Source organism: Heliconius melpomene, chromosome 17 (genome assembly GCF_056956725.1).
Source record: "Heliconius melpomene rosina isolate 202511_hmr_F chromosome 17, ASM5695672v1, whole genome shotgun sequence".
NCBI lineage: Eukaryota > Metazoa > Arthropoda > Insecta > Lepidoptera > Nymphalidae > Heliconius > Heliconius melpomene.
Genome location: NC_140405.1, coordinates 3,816,441 through 3,833,431, shown reverse-complemented (window position 1 = coordinate 3,833,431; position 16,991 = coordinate 3,816,441). Strand labels below are relative to the sequence as shown.

General features: G+C 32.8%; 1 long non-coding RNA gene across 1 annotated transcript in view; it reads right to left on the bottom strand.

The window, feature by feature from the left end:
- The window catches only part of LOC146529865 (uncharacterized), a 59,078-nt gene that overhangs the window by 16,303 nt on the left and 25,784 nt on the right, over nt 1–16,991 (bottom strand). Inside the window, exon 2 of the long non-coding RNA XR_014878904.1 lies at nt 14,593–14,615. This is a non-coding gene — a long non-coding RNA (uncharacterized LOC146529865). The remainder of the gene's footprint in view (nt 1–14,592; nt 14,616–16,991) is intronic.

Sequence of the window (16,991 nt, the reverse complement as noted above, 5' to 3'; positions counted from 1 at the left end):
GAGTGGAGGAACTGAACATCGCGCCGTACCTTTACACCAGAACGAAGAAATGAAAATATTAAACATTTCATTTCATCGAGTGGGAATCGAACCCACAAACTCTCGCGTTTACAGTTATTGAACTACTTAACTAGACGTGGGAAAAAAACACTAAACAACATAAAACCATTAAACTTTAACAATAATTCATAAATTCATAATATAATTTTCTTTGAAGGAATATTATTAAAACACGTAAACATAAATAACATTTATGGGGTGGAAACTTGCTTCCCTAATAACTGTGTTCGAGACTCGTGATCGCCGACCCGGCTTTTAACGCCGTGTAATTTGTTCCTAAGCAGTTTGAAATAGTCTATTTTAGTTTAAAAAGGAAATTCCCGTAGAAATTCTCTTCTAGCAATAAACTGTTGCTTGTTTAACGTCGAGGAAATGAGAGGACGCGAGACGTTTAGGGTAGTTTTCTTAAAGTTGGTTATGTTGGCGGCGGTGTGCATTAATAAAGAGGTTCTACACCCCGGGCTAGGGATGAGATGGTTCGTTTCAGTTTCAAAGGTTGTCTTCAGAGGTATATTAATGTTTTTAATAAGGCTCTATCTATCCATACGAGCTTTTATTGTCTTAGGAAAATGAATTCTGCATGATTGATTTTCACGAATATTACTGTTATTTTCTTTAGTTCAGCTTCACGCTGTATACCGCATGCAACAGAGCAGAGGGAACCTGGAGTTAAAAACTTTCTGCCGAATTTTTAGAGGCATTGCATGTTGAGTAGCGTAACTCAACGCTGAATTCTTAACTTCATATATGTTGCATAATTTATATATGAAGTTTATTTTTATTCACATTTTGAAAAGTTAAAATAACATTAATAAATAAAAAACATAGAGTCATGTAAGCTAAAAACAAAATAGAATTTAACGAGCTGTTTAACAGCGAAGAACGCTTATATTGTTCTCGCGCCAACAAAACTTAAACAAATATATTAACATTGCAACGTCCCGTTCTCTTATTTTAGTTAGTTTGCTCATTACTTTAATTATTCTCAAAGTGACCTCTAGATCTTAGGTCAATGGTAATTGAGGTCACATGTTAATTTAAGATTGAACTGTCGATATGAAAAAGCTAATTGACAAACTGAAAATATTTCTTATGAACAAATATAAATATTCTTTATTGTATTATTTTTTTAATTAAAAATAATAAATAATACATGTCGAATGATGTTGCTTTATAACAAATAAAATGACCAACGCGGCTTCGCCAGTTTAAGCTTATTGTTATACTGTAGCCAAATTATACAAAATCTTTATATGAATTGTAGCCCATATGCTATTCTGATGTTATAGGCTATAATTATTGTAAGGTTTCATCCAAATCCGTTTTGTAGTTTTTGTGTAAAAGTGGAACAAACATTCATACTCACAGATTTTTATCTTCATAATATTAGTGACGTCATGATCTGATGATCTGTTTTTTTTAATTACTTACAAATAGTTATAATTTTTTTCTTATATATAAAGAAAAATGGAAATAAGTTCAATTTGACTAATATCTAAAAATTTTTACATTTAATTTATATAATGTGATTTAGAAGTGAAGAGAAGATAAGAATAGGTTTCCTTTTTCACACCTGTCTCTATTATCATAATTTCATCAAACCATATAGTTGTACTATATAAAAATTCCATCAACTAATGACTTCAGACTTGCCATACATATATAATATTTGGTATTCCACAAAAAGTTAAGAATGCCGAGTGCGGATGACAATAAAAGTCCATTTTAATATTCACCTCGGCTGCTATTAAGAGCGCCTACTCGTAATATTATATTTTATTTGGAGGACTCTGATTGAAAGTATTGAGGCGTGACAAAATGTTGAATGGGCTCCTCGGGTAGGGGAAATTGTGGGGTCGTTATATACTGCCAGCGAGGGCGTTCGGAATTTTGAAATACGTTAAAGTTATGCGACAATTTTAAGTATATTTAATGTAATAATAAAAATTACAAACGTATTAAATAGTGTTCATACACCATTTAATTGCTTACTAACTATATATAAAACTCTTCCGTTACTTAATAATAGACAAACAAAGCACATTAGAAATTACTGGACTTCTTCTTCTTTGTCGTTTCACTCTTGATAGAGCGGTCGTGGTCGTCCTTTTTAAAGGTTGGTGGTGCACCACACAGTCCGACGCCATTCTACGCGGTTCGTAGAGATGGTCATTGCGGGCAGTTTCACTTGGTTTCCTTACTGGACTTAGAAATTTGAAATTAAACATATAGGTAGGTTAAGGAGCGTAGGGAAACGGGTAACGGAAAAAACGAGATGTATTTTACGTCTCAAAGTCCACATAAATAAATTTGGGGATGACAAATATCAATATAATTCAATCATGTAAAATAGAAGTACAGGTAATAACTTTTTGTTACTAAATAACCTCGATCTAAACCCAAAGAAACTCAATACAAATAATTAAGTTATTATAATATAATAATAAATCATTCGAAAGCAATTCTAACAGCTTACTCTACATATAAATATTTAATTAAAAACATAAAGACGGCGTTAGAATGACGCAATAATAATAAACTAAGAGATTTGCGAAATTTTATAGCTAGCAAAATTGGAGTACAGCGAGCACTTTCCTATGGTGGCATTGAATTTTAGTGTTCCGTTTTAAAATTTCACAACAAGGCATAATATATGAATTTATAAATGTAATTGTAAGCAAAAAGTTAGCGATGCATAAAAATATGATAGAAGGGACGCGCGCGTGCCGTCACTTGGGCAACGCATGACGAAATGTTCAATATTTTGTGATAGAAGCTGATTTGGATGTAGCGAAACAGTTTTTCAGGCGTAACGAATACAGTTTTTGCAGGTTTTGTAGAGCGATGCTTGCTATGATTACTTTAGTTTTACAGTTCTGTTAGTGGATATTATTTTAAATTTTAAACAAAAATTTATTAAAATTTCAATATTAATTATGTGAAATTAATTGCTTAATTAATTCAAGGATATACGAAACTGTGAGAATATTCATTATATTAAACAGAAATAGTTAACTGTTTGTTTGTTAATCTTTAATCTTTACCTTGCGACTCTAAGGAAACGGAACCTATTTTTCATTATTCATTTTTCGGGTATTTTAGGGTATTCCAAACATAAATACAATTATTATACGCAGTTTTTTTTCAAATACTTTCCTTCTCAAAGAGAAAATTTAATTAAGTCAGCCTTACGCTGTATCCTGCGTATAGTAAGGTAGGGAGAGGGAACCTAATGTTAAAACACTTCGTCCCCCCTTTTCACTGAATTTTCAAGGCATTGGGCGTTGAGTGGAGAAACTCAACGCAATGGAGGCAACCAAAGCTAAGAGATGAAAATGTAAATATTTTTTATTTCCTCTGAATGAGAATGGAAACCAGAACCATCGCGTTACAGACACACGCTTGTGTCCCTGCACCACGAGGGCATCTCAAAGATACTTTCTTTTAAAGATGAGCTAAAGAATCATTCATAAAATGTTGGTATTATTAGAGATGTCAAGTTCGTCCACATAGATGCTCGGTATTTCGGTCGTTACGCTTCACTCACTTGCAATTTGTACGATCCGAGTTCTTTGACCCTTAGTTTTCACAATATTGCTGGGCCTTAGATTTGATATTTGGGTCACTATGATTTACTTAACTTTTATATTTTCGTATTTTTGTATAAAATTACATGGAATTAAATATTTCGAGATTTGCAACTCTTCTTCCTCCTGGCATTAATCCCGGCTATTGCCAGGGTCTGCCCTCCTACTCAACCTACTCCACTTTGCACGGTCTTTTGCGTCCTCGGTGGTTAGACCATTGGCTCTCATGTCCTGCATCACGACATCCAGCCAGCGCTTCCTTGGGCGTCCAGGAGGTCTCACTCCAGGAACTGATATAGCAAGGCACTTGCATCCGACATAGTTCTTAGGCCGGCGCGTAACGTGGCCAAACCATCTCAGGCGGCGCTCTTGGAGCTTATCCGCTACGTCACGGACCCCAAGACTACCTCGAATGAATGTGTTGCGTATGCGGTCAGACCGCGTTACGCCGCACATCCACCTCAGCATCTTCATTTCCGTGACGTGAAGCCCCTGAGTGTGCCGAGATAGTGCCGGCCAACATTCGCTGCCGTATAAAAGAACCGGTCGGATGATGCTCTTGTATATCAGCCCCTTGAGCTTGGGCGGTATTCTGCGGTCGCAGACCACACCAGTGACCTCCCGCCATTTGGCCCAGGCAGCGCTTATCCGCCCTTGGACATCGTGATTCTCCGACTTAACGGCTGGCTCAGGACCTATAAGGATGGTGCTCGAGTCCCGGCTCCCGCAGGCCATGTACTCTGTCTTCGATACATTTAGTTTAAGACCGCCGTTCTCAAGCGTACCCTTCCAGAGGTTCACTTTACGCTCCAGCGTAAGCTAACACTTCTAAGTTACAAGACGATGTATGTATATGATCCAAATGAAAAATAATAAAGAAGATAATAATATTTAAATGAATATATAAAAGAAATCTTTTATATGTCCAGTGTGTGTGAACTATACAAGTTTTAATTTTTCTGGCCATACCAAACAAATGAAAAGAAGTAAAGTTTTGAATGTATTTCAATCAAATTCAATCGTCTACATCCTAGTTGCTCCGCGACATCCTCTGTCTGTCAGAAGGTTGAGAGTTACAGTTAATGTTTAAATTTGATTCTATTTAGACTAAGTCCAGGTGTCAGGCTTATACCATATAATTATTTTTTTATAAAAGTGAATGGAAATTTTCTACTGAAGGATTTGAAAAAAATAAACTTAATGATAAGGTAGAAGTGACTAATAATAAAGGTCATATTAAAATGCACATTGCACTGTGTTTAACTGCACGCGATGATTATTATTAAATTAGCCAAAAAATATATACGTAAGTAACCTATATAATATACTTTACATATCGTTTCCTTTTGGAAATGCCATGCCTTTTGCCAATGCTTGCCTATATAAGCGTTCGTGGTGTGTGGCAGTTTATAAGCAAGAAAACCACGCTGCTGAATGTAAACTTGAAGGCTGTGAGCTCGATTCCCATTCGGGGAGAGAAAAGTTATTTTAGTTTCCTGGTTTTGGTAAGAAGGCGAAGCATGGCGTTGAGTTCCGTGGAGTCAAGATATGCTAAGATGGTAAATAAATTATATTTTCATATCGACTTTCAATTTTATAATAAATACTTCCTGTTAATATAATATGCAAAAATACACAAATATAGTCATTAAACAGTTCAACATGTCTAATATAATTATAACTACTATATAATCTAACACCTTGAGGCGAACCAGCAATTTCTAGCGTCACTTCCTTTTCCTGCGCTCGATCGTTGGAAAATATGAGCAAAACGAAATGATTTTAATTCTCGTTCATAGACCGTGAAGGCCGGCTTTTCTATTTTTAAGGTCACGCACTACGATTTTATACTTTTTATTTTGATTCAATCACTTGGTGCGCATTCTTGATACAAAATATTTGCTAATCACGCTACAATAGAACAATGAGATATGAAAATATTTCATTAATTGTTTCTTTATATAAAACGCTATACTAAAATTGAGTTAATTTCATTTTAATCTTTTTTGATGCTAAGTGTTAATAATAAAAATATGTGTGCGTTGAAATACAAAAAAAAAAATAACTTGGGAAATGGTGTGTCCTAGCACTAGGTTCCCAAATTCCTTCTGCTTACCCTGCCATGTACGAGATGCATTGTTAAGCTAAAAATATCATTATACCCATATTTAAAACACAGAGCTATAATTTACCATAATCAATTACCTTATTAATACGTTACAAAATAAGACAGGCCACATATAAAGGAAAAATAAATAAGGTCAAAACAGACCAATAACCCAAAATTAGTCTCCATGACCACACTATCAATTTTTCTACCATAATATTACTATATTTACTTGTACTATATATGCACTTAACTAGCATTACTTAAATATATTAACGCGTGGTAATTGGTGTATTACTCTATAATTACAAGGCGGTAGAGGTGTAGCGCGAGCCATTATATCGAGATCACTAATATAAAGGCATTTCAATTGGAATAGAAGTAATTATATCTTTTTGATTATAGTGTCAATAATATATTTTGATGTATTGGGATTTGATTGGTGCTTTGTCGACGCCCCCGTGGCACAGTTTTGACGTGTTGACTGAGTTTGAAATTAGTGCATTTAAATCCTACTGACGTATTAATTACACATACCACACAAAGACTTTATACATGTAAATGATATAAAATTCTATTTTTGTTTACTTTGAAGAGTATTAGGAAAAAATTAAATTCCAGAATAAATGTATACAGGTATCGCGACAGATTAAATACCTCCAGGATTCGGCGGAGAATGGGGAACAGAAGTGCCTTAGTTCCTATGCAAGTAGCTTAATATTAGGTTCCCTCTGTATATCCTGTACGAGATACAGCACCAGGCAGAAAAAAAAAACTATTATCTTTAAATAGCAGGAAATTTGTTGTACAGTAATGTCTCAATTACATAATTTCTATCTACGATAAAAAATAAATCATAGGAATGTTGTAAAAATATTGTAAAAATACTGTCTTACGATAGTAATTTTTATGACTTGTTTAAATATTATAAGAGCATATGTTAGACCTCAATATGAATTGTTTACAAAATATTTGTGTCAAATATGCGTTATGTGGAGTGGAATGTTAATTCGTTTGGTTCACACGCTTTAAAAAGTAAGTACTCAATTTATTAGAAATTCCTGTAATTTTATAAAAATCTTTAGATTTTATATTAATTTTAATGGTTATTTTATAATTTATAGGAAAAATATTTAACTTAAATTTCAGTTTAGTTGTTGCAGATAGAAAGCAGACGTTTTAAGCTCATTAGTTCAATACTCTATAGCATAACATATATGATATTTATAGCATAACTACTATATATACTAAAATGGTTTTTTTCTTTTTTATTCCGTTTCACGTTGTATCCCGCATGTAGCAGGGCAGGCAGAGATAGCCTAGTGTGAAGACTCTCCGCTCGTTCCATTGTGTGTTGAGTGGCAGAACTCAACGCTGGGCTTTGCCTCGATACCAGAGCGTAGAAATGAGAATATAAAATATTTCATCAATCCGAGTGGGAATCGAACTCACAACCAGTCGCGTTTAATCACCCACTGGTGCCCCAGTACCACAACTGGTCTCAAAATATATTTAATTTGACATTTAAAAACAGATTTACGCATGTTCGTATAATGAGCCGTATCAAACCTACACACAAATAAAAGTTAGAAACGTGTTTCGTAAGTGACACTTTTACTTTTAAATTTTATAACCCGAATGCCGCGAGAGAAAGTGTCGCGATGTTTGATGTCACATTTCGCCATAGCAAATGAATAACGTGACAGTTGCACAAGTGTCATGTCGTCTAATTGTAAAGTGTATTTGTCACTTCACTAATCTTTAGGCTGAAACGTTGAGACGATTGTTGGAGAAGTTCACTTCAATAACAAGTGTGAGTAAGTTGTAAGTAAATACTCAATTTGAGTTGATAGGATGGTTCAAGCTTCGTGTAAATTTATGAAAATTATTATAAAAATAAATAAAATAAATCAGCTTCACGCTGTATCCCGCGCACAGCAGGGTAGGCAAAGGGAACCTCGTGTTAAGTCACTCCGTTCCCCACTTTCTGCTGAATTCTGGAGGCTTTGCGTGTTGAGTGGCAGAACTCAACGCCGCGCTTTGCCTCGATCCCAGAGCGAAGAAATCAAAACATTAAATATTTTACTTCCTCGAGTGGGAATCGAACACATAACCTGTCGCGTTTACAGTCACACTTGTGTTTGTGCGCCATGACTTGCCTTTTTATGTGTTCTAATATTTATATAGTTGTTTGTTTTCAGTACTTTCAAACCTCATTTCCAAACACCTTTTATTCTTGGGCAGTTACATTTGTCAAATGTACGAGCGAGCATTACGTTAGCACGTTTCAATAGCGCAATATGTCTAACGAAATGTCTGCAACGTGAGTTTTAGTACAAAATATTTTGTGCCATTGTCTTTCGATATATAACAATTGTTTCATTATAAGAGGCCGTAATGGCGCAGCGGCAAAGGGTGGCTGTAACGCGACGGTTATGGGTTCTATCCCCACTCGATAGAATCAATTATTATTTATTGACATTTTCATTTCTTTTGCACACTCATGTAGGGAACACTCATGGATGGGGAGTGTCTTAACCCTAGTTTCCCTCTACCTAACCTGCTGTATGCGGGATGCAGCGTGAATCGTATTCACTACAATATATTGCTCTACCGTTATGATACTTTTATGACTACTATTACAAAGTTCTTACTTCGTCCACAATATTTTAAAGAAAATAAATACTTTTTATGTAGCGCTTTACGAGCTAACTTCTTAGTAGTTTAGTAAAGCTACTGTAAACGAAGAGTGGAAAAGTTTCAATTAAATTTTATACGAAAAGAATTTTTAAATATTATATATAATGCATACTTTACGAGAGATGGTCAACATTTTTCATTCAATTTATAGAATGAGTTTTGAAGATAAGTTGATAAATGTTGTACCATTAGAATTATTTACTGGGTTAGGCAGAGAGAGAGAGAGAGAGAGTCCGTACTCAAATTTCGTGCTTGGGATTAACACTAAGCTTTCTATATAATATCGATAAAATGGTAATATTTCGAATTTGTACGTTCTCTCAAGTTGCCCTATTTCTAAAGTGGCCTTCGGCATTAGTATTTAAATTATACATTAATAATAAAACATTAAAACTTAAGCAAAAACTTAACATATTGGCAAATCAAATAAAGGAATAAATAAATTAAATTAAAGTAAATAACGATAATGTGAATATGATTGCAAATATATAAAATAAATTGTTTACATTATGTAATCGTGTATGTTTTGTAACAGTATTGCGCATGCGCAACAAATACATATAGTAATAAACACCCGAAGTAAGGAAGCGGTGTTTTATAATAACAGTCTATGAAATAATAGTAAGAAGCAGTTATTATAATACATTCAAGGCAGTCTCCCTGTTTTCTTCTAACAGATAGTTGGTTTTGCACGTATTTTCCGCATTTTTATGTAATTAACTGTCCTCTAACGTGAAGCCTTCGCTAGGCTTCCAGACCACCTAGGGCAATCTCTTCCGCCAAGACCTAGCTTCAGTTGTTCCAATTAGTCACCGCACCTACGCTGTCACGACTGGACAATAAATATTTATTACAATTATCTTAGTTTAATTCAATATACATATTTATAACAATAAAAAAAGTTTGTTTTCTTGTTGTTTTGTTATTTTATGTTTTATAACTAATTATTCTTTAAGTGTTTATATACCATACCTACTAGGATGTCAAATATGTGGTTAGTGTTTCTCTGGGTAAGCTTTTCCTAAAGCGGACATTTTTCTATATACTATGCCGCATATTTTACTGCATTTTTCGTTGTGTTAAGCCATTTTAACCAGAATTAGTATGAAATCTGTTTAAGAGTTTTCGTAAAAGTATTATTTATACTTTTGAATTTAGTTTTATGAAATCTTTCTGTGAAAAATACCTATCATCGATCGCTTCGACTTCGCTCAGTAACATAAAATAAAAGCCTTAGATAAAAAATATTATTATAAAATTAATAATTGTAATATTTCATACAATTAAAGAACGTATAAACAAACAATTATACTGTAAACCCATTTCCATGGAATCTGTCTTTATCAGTAACCTATTACGCAAAGTAAAACAAATACCAGTAAAAGCGAGATTCGATTTTTCAAACGAGCAGATTTCCCTACCTTATTATACGTAGATTAACAAAAGGGCATGTCGGTTTTTATCCGGAGGCGGAAAGGCGAAAGCAGAATTCCCTTCGCAGCCCTTGTTGACTCTCTCCAGTGAAAAATCGTTTCTGTGATTTCCAGCTAACAATAATTTATGTTCGACAATAAAATATGATGGACGGAATTTACATAATCTCATTGTGGTGGCGTTCCCATTTTAAAATCGCTCTCATCACATTTAAATATGTCCGTTCGAACTCTTATTTAACTTTATATTTTTTTGTATTTCCTTCCTTTTTTTTGTTTTATTGTTCGTATCTTCTTCTCTAACAATCTAGGGTTAAAATATATTTTTAAGAAAAGTTAGTATAATATATAGTAATTTAAATATTTTATAAGAGGCGCAGGTTTGAGTCCCACTACTTAATTTTCTAATGCGCATTAAGGCATTAGAAATGCTATTAAAAATCAAATCAAATCAACGCTGTAATCTCACACACATCAGGGTAAACAGAGGGAACCTATTAAGACACTTTGTTCTCCACTTTCCGCCGAATTTTTCGAGACATTGTGTGTTGAGAAGCGAAATTCCACGTCGGGCTTTTGCGCTACTACTGATGGAACATACATGATTATATTAACTTAAATTAAATTGTCACAATTGTCCGATTTATATACACTTTCTCTTAATGTGTAATAAAAATTAAGATTGATTCAGATCAATTGATTTATAACGATTATTTATCGATACTATAAAACACTTACGAGAAAACAAAAGAATAAAATTTGGTAATTGCGTATTTTTTACTGTAGTATAACGCTAACAGGTTATTTTTAGTTTTATTTGAGTTTGTGATGGAAATCTTTGGCGCGACCATTATTTTTTCGTTCACCAAAAAGAGAATGATAGAAATTGAAGAAATTAGTACTTTCATTAAAAAAGTTTATTTAGAAAGTTAGTAAAGGAATGAATAAAATGAGTTTTATAATAGACTTGTGAGGTATTGATGAATTTGCAATATTTATGGGCGGCATTTGCATTTTCAATGATTATATTAACTACTATAGCTTTATGGCTTTTTGCATAATGAAATATATTAAAGCTTATATTGTGATTACTATAATAAGATTTGTTAGATAAAATTTTACCATGGACGTAATTGTTTGAATATTTTTTTTTATACACTTAGAAATGGCTACTGTTTTCTTTGACCATAGACAAGCTTCAGCTTCATGCTATATCCTACACATAACAATGTATGAGGATAAGGGGGAATCTACTATCAAGACGTTTCGTTCCCTATTTTCCGCTCAATTTTCGAGGAATTGTGTGTTAAATGGTGGAACTCAACACCGTTCTTTGGCCTTGGTACCAAAGTGGAACCTACAAGCATCGCATTAGAGTCACACGCTTATGGGCACAAGCGCAAAAAGACTGATAATTTATACACAATATTTGCATGTGATAATGCAATAGCAAGTACTAGTCATATAAGACGATCTGTAATTACTAGTTCTTTGCCTAACACGCCTCGGTAACTATTACAACAAAGTACGTAGTAATAAAAGCAGAACATTGTTACAAGTTACTCGTAAACGAGGCCTCCTTTCCTTACTTAACTGATATAAAAAGTGAAGGCTCAAACTGGATATATTATCAAATATCTATTAAATTATAAATATAACGTGTTATGTTGTAATCATAAATAGTTTATTATTTTTATATGTAGCTATTGAAAACACTAAGAAATACATCATACAGGCGGTTGTGGCGCAGTGAAACTTTGTCTGAAGGGCAACCGTTGTGGATTCGATTCCCACTCGAGTAAATAATTATATTCAAGTAATATAACTTTAGTAAATTGAGTAGCCCCATAAGTTCCTTATTTTAGCGGGAAATGGGGAACGGAATGTCTTAACAGTAGATTCCACCTGCTTATCCCATTTGCGGGAAAATGCGTGAAGCTGCTTCATTAGAAAATATGTATTAGGCACCATTCATAAATAAATTATAAACTTTAATTAATAAAAACTTTTATATAACGTAAAAACATGTAAATTTTTTACCAGTTAGAAATGAAAAATCCCTTTGGATTTTACTTGTCACCACTAAATCATATTATAAACATTAAAAGGAAATTAATTCAGTTTAAAAAATCATATAAATCTAGATTATATACTGAAAGCGTTGCGTTGTATTTTGTAGGTCGCGTTTAAACTTTATATGCGTAATGCGTACAACTCTTCAGTAAAAATAATGGTATTTTCATGTAAGCGAATTTGTTAAACAGTTTTACATTTTAAGTATTTTTAAAGCGACACCTACTTTCTTTTACCGACTGACAATAAAGTGTGATATATGTATGTATATAGAAATGGTAGTTAACCCGTGAGAACCCTTCATGCTGTATTGTGGTCACAGAAGGGTAGGCAGAGAGAATTAAGACACTACGCCAATTTCAGTAGCGGTGGAACTCCACGCCGCCCTTTGCCTCGACACCAGAGCTAAGAAAGAAAAATACTAAATATTTCAATTTCTCGACTGGAAATCGAACTCACAACCTGCCGTGTTACAGTCAGATAATCGTGCCCCTTCATCACGAGTGGCCTCAGTATACTGTTCTCTCAAAAATTTAACTCGCCATCTTAATTTTATACTAAACGGAAGCCTGATTCACAAAAAAATTTGAAATATGTATATGAAATTGTAAGTTCATGTAGGAAAATGTTTAAATTTAAATAGATCGATAGACTGTCAGTTATATTCGGTAAATGTTAGTTACAAATGTATAATAATTTAATGTTTAAAATAAAGAAATATTAAAATAAAACTATTATCGGATCAACAACATCCTCTGTTTCTTCAAAGTTGACTAAAAATAAACAGAATCTTAGTATTCTCAAAATAAACATTGACTTGGCCGGCATCCTTCATAATTTCCCAGGGGAAGATATCTTATTTTAGAATGATTCGAAGCCTTCATACCAGTACATATATAGATATGCTATATGCATCTGTACTCAGAAACTAACTCCAACTGCTCGTTGCATCAAACTTCTATAGAATTATGTTGAAATTCATTCATCTAAAGATGCGTTGGACATAACTACAAATAAGAGGCAGTGTGGTCAGTATTCTGTTGTCTAATTTCCCGAGGGAGACGCCTTCCTTGTCCAGGAACGAATTGAAACGTTCTTACGTTCATGTCATAGCGAAGCCGCGTGGGGCCGTGTCACTTTTATAAGCACTAAGGTATGTATGGAACCGAGTAGATTAGATATTAGATTACAAAATAAAGTTAATTAAGATTATTATTTTAGTTAGTTTATGTGACTTCTTCGAGTTAATCAATGATAAAGTCTTTCTGTTCTTTCTCCGTTCTTTTAAATTAAATATTTTAATAAATAGTTTTCATTTTAAGCAATCAATTAAAAACACTAAACAAACACCAGTCACCGTCAGAATTAAAATTATTTTTCTTTGTTCTATTTCAAGAATTAAAAGAATAAGAATGTGTTTTATAAATATTCGCCATTTCCCATATTTCACCTATCCAATAAACTCAATAAATTGAATAAGTGAAAATGAAATGTAGTTGAGAGATCCGATGAACGACGCAAACGAAGGCACGAACACGAACACGAGTACGAAAGGCAAAATAAATATTAAATTCAATTTGACGTAAATCCCCGATTTAGATTCACGAGAAATTTAATAAAGGTTCCCGATGATATTAAAATTTTTACGTTCGGATCAAACGTTTAAACGTTCGAACACGTGTCGTGCTTAGTTGAAATCCGTTATCGGGAGCGACTCTCAAAGGATTTAATTTCCTGTCGACGAAATGAAAATCGATTAGTTTGATTTCCGACGGCCGCCGGCGTCGAGGGTCGATAGTTTCCTGCCCCAGCTAAACTTAATAAGACATGCGAGCTAATCTAACTGGGACACCCACCTTCCTAACCTGGCCTGAGGCTACCTTCGTATATCAGGATGCTAGTGGGACCAGGACTATTAAAATCATAATTACGAGTATATGAACTGTTAGTGTTGGATAACTATGGAATGGTGTATATTGTAATATATAAGATAAATAAATTGTTTATTACGAAATGTATGAGGTCACCGTGGCGCATAACGCCGGGCAATGCGGTTGATGTGAAAAGAAAGAAGAATTTGAATATTTATTTTTTTTCTATTCAGACGAAGGGTGGCGTTCAGTTCCTCCTCTCAACACGCAGTGCCTTGAATTTGGACAAAAATCGTAGAACGAAGAGCTGAGACACTAGATCATTTTAGCCTTGATAGTAAAATATGTTTTTCAAAATGTACCAAAAGAAAGAAAATAAAAGTTAGACACTCTATGCTTGCAAATAAAAAAAAAAACACTTATTTAGAAATAATATTATCCTTTGTCTATCGAACCCACGCAAATTAATATTATGTTTCAAATACTTAATCTTTACAAGGAATTATTATTAATTAAATTTATAGGTTAAACTGTCTTTATTACTTAGAACTTGTAACTTAATATTTCATTAGAGCAATAACCGAGAGATTTTGCGGTTTTTGGCTCGATAGAGCACGTGGCATCAATTGTTTTTGACATGGCGTATAATATTTCATTGATTATGAGGCTTAAGTAACGGCTGCTTTTATTTGTGTTAATATATGTATGTAAAATTAAACCATGTTTTAAGCTTATATATTAATTACAACTTTAAAGCTTACCAGTTTGTAATACGGTGATTTATCTGGAACAGAAATTGTATATTAATTACATTGTATTAAGTATTATTATAAAAATAAAAAAAATGTCATAAAATGCAATGTGATAGCTGTAATATTTAGGCACAAATTTCAATTCATTAGGATCATGTGCCGTAAGCAGAGTAGATTAAACAATAAACAGACAACCAATATAACATAATTATATATTATAACTCGCCTTTATATTATCATATTCGAGGCATTCAATTAAAAAGAAAATAACTTAATTGCGAAGTCATAGCCATCTAATATAACTTAGAACTAACTAAATACTGCTATGTCTAGCAATGACTAGATTTTCTATACGTGAAAGTTCTGTGCGTTACAGTCTTTTATAAACCTAGATGACTAAACACTTTAATAGGATATAGAATAAATTTTAATAAAACATAAACAGAAACGGCAATTTGTTACAGGCACCACTACTATTATAAATCTATGCAATTGTAGGTTTGCTAGTACGTGACTTGGATTCAAATTGATAAGTTAACATTTGAATGAAATCTGACTCACACTAAGTTTAGACACAAAAAAAAAAAAATTATCTTATTTTGTTTCAATGTTGTCTACATTCCTATCGTATCCTTAATTATCTGGTTTATCCACTAGTTCATGTTTTTTTATATAACAATAATTTTATATTTACTAGAAATTCAATATTAAAATAGGCTATAATCTACAGATAAGTGGAGTACTAAACTACTAAACAAGATTACAATATACCTTTTTATATATTTTGCTTATTTTTTTTTACATTGATATAAAAATAAATAAAACAATATTTTTATATGAAAACAAAATACTATATAGGTATTTGCATTTTTTTAAATATTAATATTAAAAAATATAAAATGACACACATTTAGGCATTTTAAGTCATCAATCACTTGTGTATATTAAAATAATCTGATTCAGATACTTAACAAGTATTTTTTGTAAATTGTATTTTTATTTGTTTTGAGCTATAAATAAAAAGATCTCTTTCCATAATGCCAAAAGAGTGTAAAAAAGATTCAAACAAAATTAAACTTTTAGACGTGATGAAGATTAAAAAAAAACAATCATCGGTGAAAGGCCTTCTCGATCTTACAAAGATTTATAATCTGTTTCTTTGCTGTACTCCCTAATCGCGTTATAACTTTTTTCACCCTGATCGCAGTTGACGCGGGAAATTAGATTTAGAATTACAACCTACGGGATACAGATAAATTATGGGCTCTACGTAAATGTTACGATAATGAGAAATAACGTATTAAACTTGATTATTTTTTGTGGTTTATATAACTTTACTGTAAGAGAAACACTGTAAGGGAAAATAAGAAAAGGAAGAGTTATTTGCTAATTTTGGATAACATTTGGACTTTTTCTGTTGTGCTTGTCATAGAATCTTGCATAAAAAATCTGAAATCGTGCGTATTTTATATAAAGATATTAAACGTTATGAATAAAGAGTAGTAATGTATAGTAGAAACACGTAACCGCCATCATTTGAGTTACGACAGATCTATTTAAAAATCCATACATATATTGCCAGAACCTAAAATTTCTCTGTTTTGTACTAAACTATGAATTTATCTTAACATATATTATATAATACCTGTTGAAAATATAAAGTGTAGCTTATTGTATAAGCTTTGTCGTAAGGTCATTGCCCTCAAGCAGTATAGCGAGGAGTAATCAGCTATAGTGAGAAACGCTGTTACTGCATCACAATATAGATATTTATTTGTATTTAGAAAGCTATTAGCGCTCAGAGTTTAGCTAGCTTATATATGTAAATGAGCTAACATGGCTGTCCGTAAATTCAAAATAAAATTAATTAATTTTCGGTTTTAAAGCTAGTCTTATTAGAATTGATATGGGAAGTTAGTACAAAGCCGGATATGCGGGTAAAAAAGTACGGCAGCATAGCTAAACGGCACCCAAATTTCGGCGTATTTCAAATGTCGGCTTGTTTACTTTTTACAATTTACATTTAGTTTCATATTATTTTTGATATTTTCAATAAGTGTGTCCACATTTTTGTGTTTCTTTGGTTTCTCTCTAACTAAACACTAGCTAGTAATCTCTGAAATGGGATCCTAAATCATGAAATTTGTATAAACAGTATATATTAAAACTCCGACAAACCCACGGCAAGCCACTAGTATCATACAATATTATATGAATGAATACGAAGTATTGCATAGCGAAGTTGCATTATTCTCGCAGCTCGTGGCGCAGATAACCGCAGCGAGTGTCGCGCTAATTGCAAATAATGCTCAAATTAATATGCATATTTAGCACAAAGTGCATCAATTTATAGATGTAAAGGCATTTATTACTATTTAATTATTTATAGGAATGTCAGGCAAGGATAC